Source organism: Lathyrus oleraceus, chromosome 1 (assembly GCF_024323335.1).
Source record: "Lathyrus oleraceus cultivar Zhongwan6 chromosome 1, CAAS_Psat_ZW6_1.0, whole genome shotgun sequence".
Classification (NCBI taxonomy): Eukaryota; Viridiplantae; Streptophyta; class Magnoliopsida; order Fabales; family Fabaceae; genus Lathyrus; species Lathyrus oleraceus.
This window is the reverse complement of record NC_066579.1, coordinates 312,518,404-312,534,232: the sequence shown is the minus strand read 5'-3', so window position 1 is coordinate 312,534,232 and position 15,829 is coordinate 312,518,404.

Genomic DNA, 15,829 nt, shown 5'->3' with positions numbered 1-15,829 from the left:
CACCTTCTAAGTTTGGTGACCCTCACCCGGTCACTTAACCCAACGGATGTAGAACCTTCAAAAAAAAATTGAAAATAAGACTAGTTGTCAGTTGGTTCAGCGGTTTCTGGTACTGAACTTGGTAGGGCGGATTACGGTCCGATCCCCCGCAACTACAATTGAGTAAGCAAAAGGTTATACCACTTAAGTACCAGAACCCCATGTAGAAAAGGATCAGAGTCACTAACCGGTCGCCTTGCTATGAGTGTGTGGAGATAACGGACTTAATGTGATTGCGCCTGAATGAAAAAGAGCCAAAGAAGGATGAGTAAGTTAGGCTTTAATATAATAACATGATTCGAGTTGATTTGTGTATTCAGGAGGTTTATGTCTGCATAACTGTGGATTAGTGTTCGTACAATGTCCTTAGTGTGCAATATTAGCACCTATCGAAGCAAACTTAACCGAAGATGACTTGTAGCCTAGGATGAGTAACTAATGATGTGTTTGTGTTTTCTTTGTTTTATTTTAAATTTTGCTCGGAGTGCAAAAGTTTAAGTGTGGGGGAATTTGATCAGTGCATTTAGATGCATATTCATCTATATTTATACTTATGCATTTCCATGTTTTAGTTTGGTTATTTTTCACTTTTAATGTGTTTTTATAATTTATCTTATTTTTACACTTATTTAATTTTCAGCATTAGAAGCTTTCGCGAGAAAAATCATATCTTGATCTAGGAGTATCGAATTGAGACGTGCTAACAGTCGATGGAAAGCTAAGAAAAAGATCTACAACTTTTGTTCAGAAGTCGAGAGCTAAATCAGACTGTAGTAGGGCCAGAAAATTCATTGAAGTTGCAACATTAGTTTTATTTAAGTTTTGGGTCATTAGTTTTGGGCTTGGGTTATGTTTTCGATCCAGTTGGGTTGTAAACCAAATTCCTTGTTTTCCATATGCCTAGCAGCCGCATAACATGAGGATAATCACTATTCACAAAATACTTGAAAGCTTTGGCAAGAATTCTCATGAAGAACTAATTGATCCAAACAATTTGCTGTATTCGGGTTCCGATACCTTGAGATTTTAGTAATTCTTATTCAGGTTTTTTATTCCTTTCAATATTAATATATGTATTTTGTTTGCTTAATCCGATTTACATATGCTATATTGATTTAATCCGATTGATTGTGTGATCCTAACTATAGTCACGATTTCATTTGCTTAATTCGTTATCGAGTCCGTTTAATTCATGTTTGCTTAATTCATGAAACTTAATCTCGTTTGCTTAATTCGGATAATAGGAACATACAACTTATACTATCAATTGCGCTTGTTAGTTGATATTATAATCGAATAGGAATAGTTAATCTGTGGTTGGAATTACGATAGTCGATGATAGGCAAAGACCGAATCAGTAAATTGTTGCTACAGCTTACTCAATAATCACTTATTTTAATCTTTTTTTTTAATTGAGTCCTAAACCAACCAAAACCCCATTAATTGTTACTATCATTGGTTAATTCATTCAAGAATCCTTGTGAGAACGATAATATGCCTCAATTTGTCGCTAACTACGTTTTGTCAAAAATACTCGTTTTTGATCCGCGCGCGACAGCGTATCAGTGTCACATAGTTGGTATTAAAGCAGGTTGGTCCATCTGGCCTTGTGTATTATGAGTCTATTATGTCTGTGTGTACAACATGTGTGTTAACATTGTTAGTGTTATATTCCCTTAAGCGGGATTTTCTTTACTGTTTACAACCAGGTTATATTTTTATGTCTGGTTTGTGCCGGAAGAAATGGATGTTGAAAGAAATGATTGTGATAGTTGATGCCCTGGACACAATGGCTAATGTTATGGCTTGAGCTACTCAAGATTTTCACGGTGCTAAGAATGTGAAAGCAGATGAATTTTGTGGACTGGGAAAACTTCATACGAATAACCCTCCTACATTTAAGGGGAGGTATGATATAGAAGGTGCTCAAATTTGGATCCAAGAGATTGAGAAATTTTTTAAGGGCAATTATATGCATGAATGAGCAGAAGGTATCATTCAAAACTCATATGCTAGCTGAAGAGACTGAGTATTGGTGGGATAATGCTCTCCAGAGATTAGAAACATCAGGTACTTCCATTACTTGAGAGAATTTCAAGAAATATTTTTTAGATAAGTATTTCTAGAAGATGTCTGCATCAGAATTCAGTGAGCTTAAAAAGTAGCTAGAAGTGCTATTAGAGATGCACTTTATAAGACCTGGCATATAACCGTGGGGATTTCCTGTCTTGTTAGTTAAAAAGAAAGATGGAACCATTAGGTTGTTCATAGATTATCGGCAGTTGAATAAGGTTGCTATTAAGATTAGGTATCCATTTCCTATGATTGATGATCTTATGGATCGACTAGTGGGAGCTTGCATGTTCAGTAAGATAGATTTGAGATCAGGTTACCACCAGATTAGAGTGAAGTAGGAAGATATTCCTAAGACAACATTCAGAACTCATTATGGTCATTACGAATATTCGGTTATACCTTTCGGTGTGACTAATGTGCCAGGAGGGTTCGTGAGGTATATGAACAGGATTTTCAATCCCTATTTGGATCAGTTTTTCGTATCATTTATAGATTATATTCTGGTATATTTTAAGTCAAAAGAAGAGCATGCATAGCATCTGAGAACATTATTGCAAACCTTGAAGGATAACAAGTTGTATGCTAAGTTGTCGAAGTGCGAGGTTTGGTTGAAAGAAGTTAGTTTCCTCGGGCATGTAATTTTTAGTGATGGAATATCAGCAGATCCATCTAAGGTAGATGCAGTATTATAGTGGGAAATGCCTAAATTGGTAACTAAAATCAGGAGTTTTATGGGATTAGCCTGCTATTATAGAAGGTTCATAGAATGTTTCTCAAAGTTAGCATTGCCTTTGACTTAGTTAATTCGTAAGGGTCAAGCTTTTACGTGGGATACTTAGTATGAAGAAATTTTTCAAGATCTGAAAAAGGAGAGTGAAGTCAGCGCCAATCTTGATTTTTCCAACTCCAATTGAATATTTTGTGGTGTATTATGATGCATCTAAGTTGGCTCTAGGTGGTGTGCTTATGCAAAGTGGTCAAGTTGTAGATTATGCTTCTAGACAACTCAAGACTCACAAAAAGAATTATCCTACCAATGATTTGAAATTAGTGGTAGTGGTTTTTGTGCTTAAGATTTGGAGGCACTATCTTTATGGATCAAGATTCAAATTTTTTAATGATCATAAGAGTTTAAAGTATATGTTTAGTGAAAAGAATTGAACATTAGGCAAAGGAGGTGCTAGAACTTTTGAAGGATTATGATTTCAAATTGAGTTATCATCCAAGTAAAGCTAATGTAGTCGCAGATGTTTTGAGTAGGAATTTGTTGCATATATCTGCTTTAATGGTCAAGGAATGGATTTAATAAAGCAGTTTAGAGATCTAATTTTGGTGTATGAACTAACATCGAAAAGTGTGAAATTTGATAAGTTAAGGTAACTGACAATGTGTTAGAATATATTAAAGAAGGTTAGAAGTTGGATTTACACTTATTGGATCAATTGGCACTGATAAGTAAGGGAAAATAAGTGGAATTTGGTGGTTATGGGGTTATGAGATTTTGGGATTAGATTTTTGTGCCAGATATATCAGAAATTGAGAAGACGATTTTGAGAGAATGTCATAGAAGCGGGTGAATATTTATCAGGGAGCTACAAAGATGTATCAAAGTCTTAAGAGAATATTTTGGTGGCCTGGTATAAAGAAGGATGTTGCACAATTTATGTATTCTTTCTTTGTTTATTAGAAGTTGAAGATAGAACATCAGGGTAGCGCAGCGGTAGCGTGACATGAGAATTAGAAAGTCAAATGAAGGAGTCTTAACCAAACTTGTTTGTTTTGGGGAAAAAATTCAAGAGTGAAAATTTAATAAGTGGAAGAGAGTTGTAACACCCCTGATTTATTTGAATTTTATTTTTTATTAATAATTCAATTTTAGTGTGTTTCATGATTTTACTGTTAAGGGATTTTATTATTATTAAGAATATGAATTATTATTATTATTATTATTTTGATTACGGAAGGCCTAAGCCTAAAAGACAAAAATATTACAAAGAGTAGAGCATTTAACTTGACACCCTCCCCCACCCACTTGGACCTGACACTCCCCTATTTTTAGCAAACTTACATTGATACCCTTGGAAAAATCTTAGAAATTTTGGCATTTACAGTATGGTATTGAAAAGTTTGACTCTATATCGAAAATTTTGTAAATTTACAGGTTTTTATCGCTCCCGTGAGACATGTATCGTAAATTTCAATTTTCCGGTAAAAACATTTCGAAATTTTCAAATTTTTCGATTAAGATATTACCGAAATTATGAAATTTACGTAAAATATCCAAAAATCTCAGAAATTTTAAATATCCAGAATATCGGAAATTTCAAAATGGCAAAATTTCCGGCATGTGCCAAGAATTTCCAAAAATATGAAATTTCAATATTTTTGACACAACAACCTACGTAAATGGTTCCATAAAATATTCATCACATATAATAGATACGTATTTTCCATAAAAGATGTTCTACATACAAGATTACATAACAAGTTAGGATGGCTTCCTAACTTCAACTTCCCGGTGCCTAATTGGTTATGCATATGTGTAGCGGGGTTTTCATTACTTTTAGATTTATTGACTAAACCAAAAGTCAACATACAATTCGAGTCGCCACCGCACTTTTATTTGTCCAAAGGAAAGGCTAAAAAGCGAACAAAAGCCAAGTAAGAAGTTTTTCAAATCAAAAATTAATAAAAATGTCAGAGATCTAGGTAAGGGGGTTGGTTATGAAATGGGAAGATTTTATGCACCCAAAACATCCTTAGTACTCTAAGGGAACCCTTTTTGCAAATATGTGTTGTAGGTTGGTGTTTTGTGAAAATATGTGCAAAAGATTGGAGGGATGAGAAGAGAATAGACTATATTTACAAGTTTGTTGTTTGAATGGATGAACCCATTGCCTACGTACCATCACAAAGGAGGATCAAAACCTTGTAGTTCGGGGTAAAAATTACAAAGCTTGGTGAATTGATTTGATCAAAAGCCTTAAGGTCTTTTGTTATCAAAGGGAGAAAAATCAACCTAAACCAACAATCCACCATGTGAGGAGAGCTTCAACATACTAGTGAGGGGTTAACCCTATAATAAGTATGGAAGACTTATAATCCAATCACTAAGGATAAGGTGAGATTTACATCAACCACTATGATAACTCAAATCTATGACTAATGTTTATGAAAAGTTTTAACAAAGGTGGCCATTGGGACCACAAAAACAACTTGAAGTGAGTTATATTTACAAAATAGATTTATTTACAAAATGAAGTCAAAGTAGGATTAAGATTTATTCACAATGAGTATTAATAAAAAAATGTTGAAAAGTCAAAGGCATAAGGCCTAGGTTTCTAGTTTTAAACAAAGTCAAAGTTTATAAGAAAAGATTTTGGCTTGGTTAGAGTGAGGAGAAGAAGAGAAGGGCTAGTCCTAAAGCATACAAAAATAAGATGGAGAAGATAAAACCCTTGGAGTTCCTTTTCTTGAAATCATAGAGATGATTCAAGACGCTCCTTTCCTTTGGACTTAGCAAACAATCAAGCAATCAATCAAAATTTGGATTCAAGCTCCTAGGATCTCCATTTGGCTTGTCTCTCTTAACTTGGCTACTCATGACAATGGTCCTCTTTACTATCTCAAGATGGAATCCCTATCATACAAGAGCAAACATCAAAAGGTTCACAACACAATAAGGGGAATGGACAAAGAATAAGTTTAGATGAGAAGTCCTTTAAAGTCAACTTTGGAATTTAGCATTCTAAAGGCATGAGGCCTATTTGCTCTTCAACAAGTTTAGCATTCTAAAGGCACGAGGCCTAGTTGCTCTTGAACTCCTTTAAGCATAGGTAAGTCCTAATTCTAAGTCCTTTCTCCTTTTGCATTTGGTTCACACAAAACAAACACAAGATATCAATATATTTATATACAACAATGAGCTCAAATGAGCAAAAGAAAAATGACATAAACATAAAATATGTGCTCAAGTGATCAAAGTGAAAAACAATATGAATAAATGAGCAAGAAATAAATTGCATTAAAGTAAATTGCAAGAAATTAAATGCTCAGATTAAAGTTAGTAATTAGTATGGTTATGTTAGTTTGTCATAAGACAGTATAGCGCTATGTTAAGCAATCGTAAGTGGACTAATATAGTAGTCACACCTATCTGAGGCCGATCAATAAAACTATAGGCAAATAAACACAAGTTAGAGATCATGACTAGTAAGCCAAGCTCCACAAACTTGCCATGCCAAAACAAAGGGGGAAGAGCCTTGTATGGACTTTAAGTTTTTTGCTTGACCAAGAAGCAACCTATCTTGGACACAAAACAACTCACTTGATCTTGGATCAAGTTGAGTTTGGTTTGGATCAAAGAAGGTTAAACCTCTTATTTGTCAAGACCAACCATAAGACATTAACTCATTGGCCAAATGATGAAAAGAATGGGATGAAGATGAAAGGGAGGGAAAGAGAATTCAAGTATCAAACTCAAATGGTCAAATGTGAACCAAGTCATCATCGATCAATGCTAAACAGAAAAGAAATGAAGATTACAAGTCAACAAGTCAACCATAATTTTTTTGGTATTTTTGAATTAAAAATAAATGCAAAATAAAATAAACAAAATATGGTCAAACCTAAAATTTAATTCAAATCAACTTCAACAAATCCAATTAAATTCTCATAGGTCTAACATGGTCAAACAAACTTTGACAAATTTTCTCAACAATTTTGGAAATCAGAAACTATTTAAAAACAATTAAAAACAATGAAAAATAACACAATATGAATTAAAATCTCAAATAAATCTCAAATCAAATAAGAAATTGATGAGACTATTTTTCATTGACTTATCATTATCCATAGGTGTTAGGAAAATATTTTTGGATTTTTCAAATATCAAAAAGTAATTAAAAATGAATTAAAACTATTAAAAATCAAATAATTCACAAAAAATATTAAATGAAGTCACAAAAATAATTAAAAATCAAAATATGAAACTAGATTTTTCCAGGAATTTTTTGGAATTGGTCTCATATTTTTGTGACTTCAAATAAATTTTTTATGAATTTTTGAAACTAAAAGGAATTAACTGAAATTAAAAGAAAATAGGAATAATAGAAAAATCCAGCGCCACAGGATCAATTCATTAAATGACATGGCAAGGAGAAACGGTCCAGATGTGAGGGCGCATGGTGTGACCAGGTCAAACGCGTGGCAAAGTGATTTAAAAAAAGTAAACACGATGGATATTCAGGATTATAACGTGGAAGCATGATCCAAGGGTTGAGAAAGCAAACACGTGGTGATGGTGGTGGAAACCACCATCTTCTCCGGTGATCCAACAATCTTCGGCCACCAGTTGCAGAGAAAAAATTTGTAATGAAAATAAAAAGTAAGGACATCAAAATGAAGCTCAGGTGATGTATATCACCACTGTATCCATGGATCATCCTCACTCTTCCTATTTAGAGAGAAATGTGAGATGGAAGATCATGGTATATCAACTGGAATGGCACGATTTGAACAATTAAGACCACCACTGGCCTGCCTCAAGTGAGAGGACTTCAGAAAACCACACAAATCAAAGAAAATCACATTGAATTACAAGATCTAGATCCAAAAAGTTTGAGGTTCTACCTCTGAAATGGAGCTTCTAAGGCCATGAATTCTTCAAGATCTTGATCTGCTTTGGCTCTGGAGATGTAATGGAGATGATAGGCTAAGGAATTAAGCTTTGAAAATCAACTAATGATGTTGAATTTCAAGCTTGAAAAAGAAAGAGAAATCTGAAAATTCCTTTGGTGAGGGTTGGGATTTCAATTCTGCAGCACTTCAGGTCTCCACTCGGTTGAAAAATGAATGAGAAAGATGCTTTATTTATAGTTGAAGAGGGTTGTAAAGCATGGTTCCCTCGTGTGCATGGGATTTGAATCTTCCTTGCATGGGCCTATACAGGCGCATGTAAGGCCCAATTATGGGTGATAAATCATGCTGAGATCAACTGGAATTGAATTGGACGTGTAATTGAAGTGGAATTGGCTTGCACATGAAGTTTCAACATGAAATGCAAAAATGAACATAAAGAGAAAGCTCTTCGAAACTCACACATGGAAAGTCCAAAAAAGTAATGTGAGTAATGGTTGGAAAGCCCTTGAAATAAGGAACAAAAGTCATGTTGGGAAAAAATTCATTTGGCATTTGGAAATTAGTGAAAACTGGCTGTGAAAGTTTGGGCACAAAACATGTCTAAGTTCCCCTTTGAAACTTTTCACCAAAAGCAAGCCTCTTCAAGCCCCTATGTTTCCATGATGCAAGCTTAAAATGAAAAAACCTCCAAAATCAAAGTTATAGATATTTTCAAGATGATCAATTTAGACTCAAATTTTGCATAATTTGGATTTTTCATGAAAATGTTATGGGCCTTTGAAGTTGGGTACTTTTTCAAATTCAATGACTTATGTCCAAAGTGACCTATAATGTTTTGTATTATCACATGTATTTCTTTTAAGATTATGAAATTTTGTCCAACATAACATTTGAATTATACATCTTAATCTTTCTAATTCATTTGGTCTCACTTAAAAATCATAAAAATTAAGGAAGTTAGGTCCTTGGGAAGTTGACCCAAAATTAGGGTTTCAATCAAAATGACCTATAATGTTTTGAAATGAATAATGACCTTCCAAGTTTAAAATAGATTTTTGATGAACATTAAAGCTATTCATATGGTTCTTAAGAACATTTTTTCTCTTAGGATCATCTTTATTTGACAAACACATCACAAGTTGTATCTTAGTGGACTTTAGTTTAGTCAGATGACTTGACTGGTCAATTTTTCAAGGCCAAACTTCCAATCTTGATGAATAAATGATTGAGGGGCCTCACATAGGCTCATATATGCATAAAATAATTAATGAAAGAACTTCCCTTTTATTAAATTTGATCATAGGCTGAGGTTGCTTCATGAGCAAGGCACAATTGAGGCACAATTGAATTAGGGTTTCCATGGGAATCAATCCTCAAGCCCTTTGGGTTATCTTGATCAAATTGGAAAATTGAGATACTTGGGGGGCATATATGATGATTAGGAGCTTTATGGACCATTGTCATGATTTTTCTCATCTTCATCTAGTCATTGCATTGAGCTTAGGAGCCTTCTATGAGCATTGGAGCACATGATCACTTGAGCTTCAAAACAATAAGAGTTAGTGACATATTTTTGTGATTTTGGTTAGTAATCAAAATAAGAAAAGCAATAATACACAATACAAGCATGCTTGGTGGTCTCAAACCACTCACACAAGTCCTAACCCTAGGGTTAAGGAGCCAAACATGCTATGATCCTTGAGGCAATGCACTGAGCAATGATATGATGCCATGAGGGATCTTAGGGTCAAAATTAGAGTCTTACAATATGCTGATTCACATGCTTTTGCATCTTCAGTACAATTTTGTCTCTAACGGACAGTAATCGGAGGCAATGGACAATCAGGTTTCAACTTTACCTGAACCCAATGATTTTCTTTGACAAAACAAACAATGATTTTATATCTGCTTGTATACATAGGTGGAGCTAAGGTAAGAGGGAAAAAGGTAATGTTAAGTCTCTTTCACAGTGATACAAATACGACAATATACCTATAAGCAATAGGGTAACCCATATCAGGAATCATCATCCATTTTTCTCGATCATGCACACCCAAGTGTTATACTTTTAAGGCATTCCTAACTTCATAGACGATGTCTTAGAACAAATTGGAAAACAATTTAGGGTGTTGATGAACTTAAGTATCTAACTGCGTCCGAACCAACGATCATGGCTCTTCTCCCCATCCAAGTAAAACTACAATAGCCCTAAAACCACAATTCCCATCGCCACCCACATCAACAATGTCATCAATGTATGGATGCAAAAACCAGGAAATTGAGACAAGTAAATATGCCTCGAAGATGTAGTGGACGGTTGACTTTGACCTGGCAGACTTGATGGTTCATTTCCTGTTAGGTTCGTGCATTAACTCTTTATAGTCTGACTCCCCAACAAGTCCTCACTATACTCCCACTGTGAAGGATCATGATGCTCATCACTCTCTTCACCTTTTCTTCTATTCTTAACTCTCTTCTTTGGCTTGTACTTCACCGGTGAAGGACACATTGAAGTTATGGATGGATGTGTTTGTTCTTGAACCTTTTTCATCAACACCCTCTGGCCTACAATATCCAAACAATTGAAATATTTCTTCAACTCTTCACACTCTACTTTTAAATCCAACTTTCCACCACTATTTTCATGATTGACATCATTCTCTTCAATGTGTAATTTCTTCCCAAAAATCATGACTTGGATCTAAAGAAACAGGATTGCCTTGTATTTTAAAACCTAAAAGTTGACACACACAAGGTAACCCATATGTTTTTCTAATAAAGCAACCACAAGCATTTTTGCTTGTACCAACAAACTTTACCTTTTTCCAGTTCCTTCCCTATGTGTTATATACACTACCTAGAAACAAAACCGAGCAAGTTGGTATAGAATGAAATGTTATACCGATGCTCAATATTGATAATAATTTTTTGGAATGAGACCCTGATTGAACTTAGATACAACTTCAACATGGTGTTCACAACATCCCAAATTCAGCATAAATCTCCCCAACTTAGTCAACATGTTTTTTAGTCTCCAATGAGCATACTCCACCTTGTTCGTTGTTGTGTTCCCTAAATGAGTGGCTCTATTAGTCCAAGCAATAACAATCTTTATTTATAAGGTCTCAACCATGTTTCACTCACATGCTTAACAAACAAAGGAATATCGACACAAACAGTCTCAATGTGCTTCAAGTGTGCAACAAACTCAATTTCTCTATTAGCATACATGATGTTGTTCCATATATCCATGACATGCTTGTGTCTTTCTGATTTAATATATTATTTACATTTCATACTAATATTTTTTGAAATATGTAACTAACATGGCAAATAAGTTGAATTTGGAAACACAACCTCAATTGCATTTGTAACAACCCAACTTTTAGTATTTATTTATTATACTATTATTACTTATGTGGAGTGTTAATTAATTATTTAGTTGATAGGAGATATCATGAATAATTGAATTAATTAACTTGGTGGATATATGGTGTTAGTTTAATTTATTTGAATTAAATAGAGATATTTAAATATTAGGTCTTATTGGGCCTATTAATTAAATTAGAAGTATAATGATTTAAGCCCAAATAGAATACTAGTATATAAAGGGGAGGAGAGTGGGAATTAGGATTCATTGATCATTTGACAACAATAGAGAAAGATAAGAGGAAAAGTAAGGAGAAGAGGGGAAGAACAAGAGAGGAGCTAGGGTTTCCAGAAAATTGAAGAGGTAAGGGGGGAATCCTTATTATTATGGGTTAGTATGATTGGGTCAATGGGTAGATGTATGTTTAGGTTAAAATCCCTAATTTTGTATGGTTGTTTGAAATTGTTAGGTTAATGAATATTCTTGATTGTGGTGATTTAATTGTGTTAAAACTGAAAATTAACGTTATATAATTAGGGTATTGTATGAGTTATAATTTTCTGAACGTGTGGCTTTTTACGGAATCGAAATCGGAGGTCCGAAAGTCCTCCAACGATGAAAAATGCAGAAAATTCTGCATGCTGTTTTACAGTAATCGGTTACTCACCGAGTGTTAACCGGTTACTTGCTTAAAAATCTGTTAATTTTGTTTTACAGTAACCGGTTACTCACCGAGCGTTAATCGGTTACTTGCTTAAAAATCTGTTAATTCTGTTTTACAGTAACCGGTTACTCACCGAGCGTTAACCGGATACCACTATTTGAAAAGTGAAAAATTGAGATTTTAAATGCTGTATTTATTTTGAAATGCAATCTAAGTGTGCGTAGTTGATAATTAGCCTATAATTGTGAATGTTATAATGTTATAAATGTGCATATGTACCATTGGTGGATTGTGGATGATATATTGTTATGAATGTGTATATGTACCATTGGTGGATTGTGGATGATATATTGTTATGAATGTGTATATGTGCCATTGGTGGATTGTGAATGATATATTGTTATGAATGTGTATATGTACCATTGGTGGATTGTGAATGATATATTGTTATGAATGTGTATATGTATCATTGGTGGATTTGTGAATGATATATTGTTATGAATGTGTATATGTACTATTGATGGATAATTCATAGAGTTGAATTATGGTGATATGTGGAATGTTAAGATGGTAGAGATGATCTTAATTGCATATGTGTTGGTATTTATACATTCATTCATGGCATGATCGGCTTCATTGTGGAAGCGGTGAAACTGTGGGTTCACATGGTAGCACACGTTGATCCTTAATTGGAAATAGGCGTGGTATATGTAGCACACGTTGATCCTTAATTGGAAATAGGCGTGGTAGATAGACAATGATCCTTAATTGGAAATAGACGTAGCACACGTTGATCCTTAATTGGAAATAGGCGTGGTAGATGTAGCACACATTGATCCTTAATTGGAAATAGGCGTGGTAGATGTAGCACACGTTGATCCTTAATTGGAAATAGGCGTGGTAGTGGGTTTGATCTTGTCCGGATCAGAAGCGTGGCTTGGATTCTAGATATTGAATCGGAAAGCGGTGAAACGTTGGGTTCACATTATGGTACCACATGCATAGAGTCACATGTCTTGCATTGAGTCACATTAGAGTCATGTGATAGTTGAATGTTTGTATTGCTGTGATTGTGATGTGTGTATGAGATATGGTAATTGAATTTGATGATGTTTGGATACATAACTTGGCAAATTATGTGATTATGTGATAATTGTCGTTATGTGTATTTTTGGGAATATACTATTGGATTTGAATATTATACTCCTTGAGTTTTTATGTGTGCTTGAAACATGTGAAATAAATGTTGTTTAATATTATTTACATGGTTATATGAAGTGTGACGAATTCCTTTAATTGTTGATTTAATCATTGTGCTTGATTAATACTTCTTCATAATGATTTGAATTCTCACCCTTTCTGTTTGAATGTTACCTTTACATGGGTATCGCGTAGATACTCAGGAGTAGTATCGCTGAAGTAAGTGGATGATAGCTCACTTGAGATTAGCTGGAGAGTTACGGTACTTTGTTTAGAGACTAAGTAGTGAGTCAATGCTCTGGTCATGTAACACTGGGTAGATTGGTAGTATGGAACTCATATCTGATTTGGATACGTTTTATGTTATTAATTGTGTACATGTTTAATTGAATAGATTATTGAGAGATGATCATGGTATGGGACATGGATCATTTGATGAAATGCATGGATATTCGTTATTTTCCGCTGCAAACGCATATGCTTGAATATTCATGATAATTGAAATGTGTTATTTTAAATGATCAGGTGTATTGTATATTGATGATGAATGATGTTGGTTTTTGAAAGCTCTTAGTTTTTGAAAACGTAGATGTGACGCCCTTTTGTTTATATGCGTGCTTATTTACTATGATTATATGTTAAGTATTTTGGGGTAGAAAAAGGGGTGTTACAACATTCATCAATGCAAGTTCTCGGTGTATCACCATAACATTTGGTTGAAATTTCTTGGAAGAGAACAACTCATTGAGCTTCTCTAGTGCACATTTGAATTTCTCATCCCTTTCATGCTCCAAATAGTCAAAGCCTACCAAAAACGTCAATTATGTTGACGTAACGCCAACATTCTCAAGTAGTGGTAGTCGAGACCTGTATTTTCACGATACAAATAATTAAAAATATGATAAATCAAAGTATGTAGAAATTATATCAATGTATGTTCACGATGCACATTACCTATTTGTCTTGTATGTACAATCAAAAATCAACACCAAGTGAAACATATTCAACAACTTCACTAAATCAAGATATGTCCAGAAGATATCATCATCAACATTTGAGTCTTCCCTATTTCTTGTCCAACACATATATTTTTCTCTATGAATAAGAGTCAACAACATTTTCATTTCCTTCAATGAACCTCTCTTGCTTGCATTATATATAGCTCTAGCTTTATACACTTGGGTAACATTTGTGAGGTTTTCTGGATCTTTGTCATTCAATGCAGAAACTATGTATTGTAGAGCCATGTTGTACTTCGTCGTGTCATTCACAAACTGTCTCTCATGAACTTTTAGACGACCCAATATGTCATGGCCATCTAAATCCTAAGATATTTTATTATTATGAAACCCACACCTAACCATCACCTTCCAACCGCTATCACTCGGCGCAGATCTCAGCCTAAAAGGGCATTCCACTTTCATACTATAAATGCCCTATGAGGATTTACTGCTTTCAGATGTATTCTTACTTTTATAATTTCCTCCCCTCTCACAACCCATAATCAATTTATCTTTCCTACCTCACTGACTATTTGTAGTATTAAAATGAACAGTCACAACTATAATACCATGTTGTTTGCCAATATTATGTGCTTAAGCTAATACTACAAATTGGGACTCAAATATCTGCCATTTACATCACATAAAAAGTACACTATCAATATCATGTAAGGGCGAGAAAATATTTAATTTAAACTTATTACATAGAAAACATACTTTGTCCATGGTGAAGAACTACGTACAATCGCTACACAAATGTATAGATAACCCTGTCGGCTCCGGACCATACAAATAAAGCATTTCCCCCAACTTCCACTCGGTTACCAAAAATTTCAAATACATTCAAAATTTTATGTATATCGGAAATTTGAAAATTTCCAAAAGTTTTTGTTTTTTACCGAAAAAATTTCTGGTATTGGATATCGATTTTTTTTTAATTTCTGATATTTCTTCCCAGATTTTCTAATATTTTTGGTATAAATGCGTGAATTTTGAAAAATGCAAAAAATGACGTACCGAAAATTTCAAATCAACTACCGAAAATTTCGTTTTGGTATGTTAGGAAAAGTGAAAATTTTGGATGAAAGGTAAAATTTGATAGGTAAATATTAGCAAGGGTATTTTGGGAGTTTTGAAATTTGGGGGTGGGGGTGCCAGGTATAATATGGGGGTGGTAAGTTAAAATCTCCAAAGAGTAGAACTATCAAGCATATCTCAATTGTCCTTAAGAAAGACATTTAACAGAAAATTTGGGCATTCATCATAATGACAAATCCTTTAACGAAAAATCTGCACAAAACAAACATTCCCATCTTGTCGAATTAGCCTACAAATTTTATTATCAATTCTCGTTCCAGTCCCATGATTGAGAGAAGTTCCAGAAACAGTTGTTAGCACTTCTTTACTATTTGTTTGAACCACTAACTTCCAATACCCTTTACCAAGCGCAAGGTTTAAGCCTTCCCACACACCTCAAAGATTTGTTATTAAAGGCTTGCACTTCCCAATTTTCTTTGAGTAGCCTCCCATCCATATTTCGGCGATGTCTATTAGTACACCCCCACAACCTACATCATCATTAAACATGACAGCACCATTTGCATTGAGACAAACAAACTCTGCATCATTGAAGTATCGTCTATGCGGATTCCTCACGTTTTGATGGATAAAGACAACATTCTTCAATTCGGTAGCCAGATTGTACCTTTAAACTTCTTCCTTTATGGCCTCAATAAGATTATAAGGAATTGTTGTGCCTTGAAAAATACCCTAGCACATCGCATGCTCGAAATACAACAGAGTCGCCACCGAACTATATTTATTCCCGAAGGAAATGGA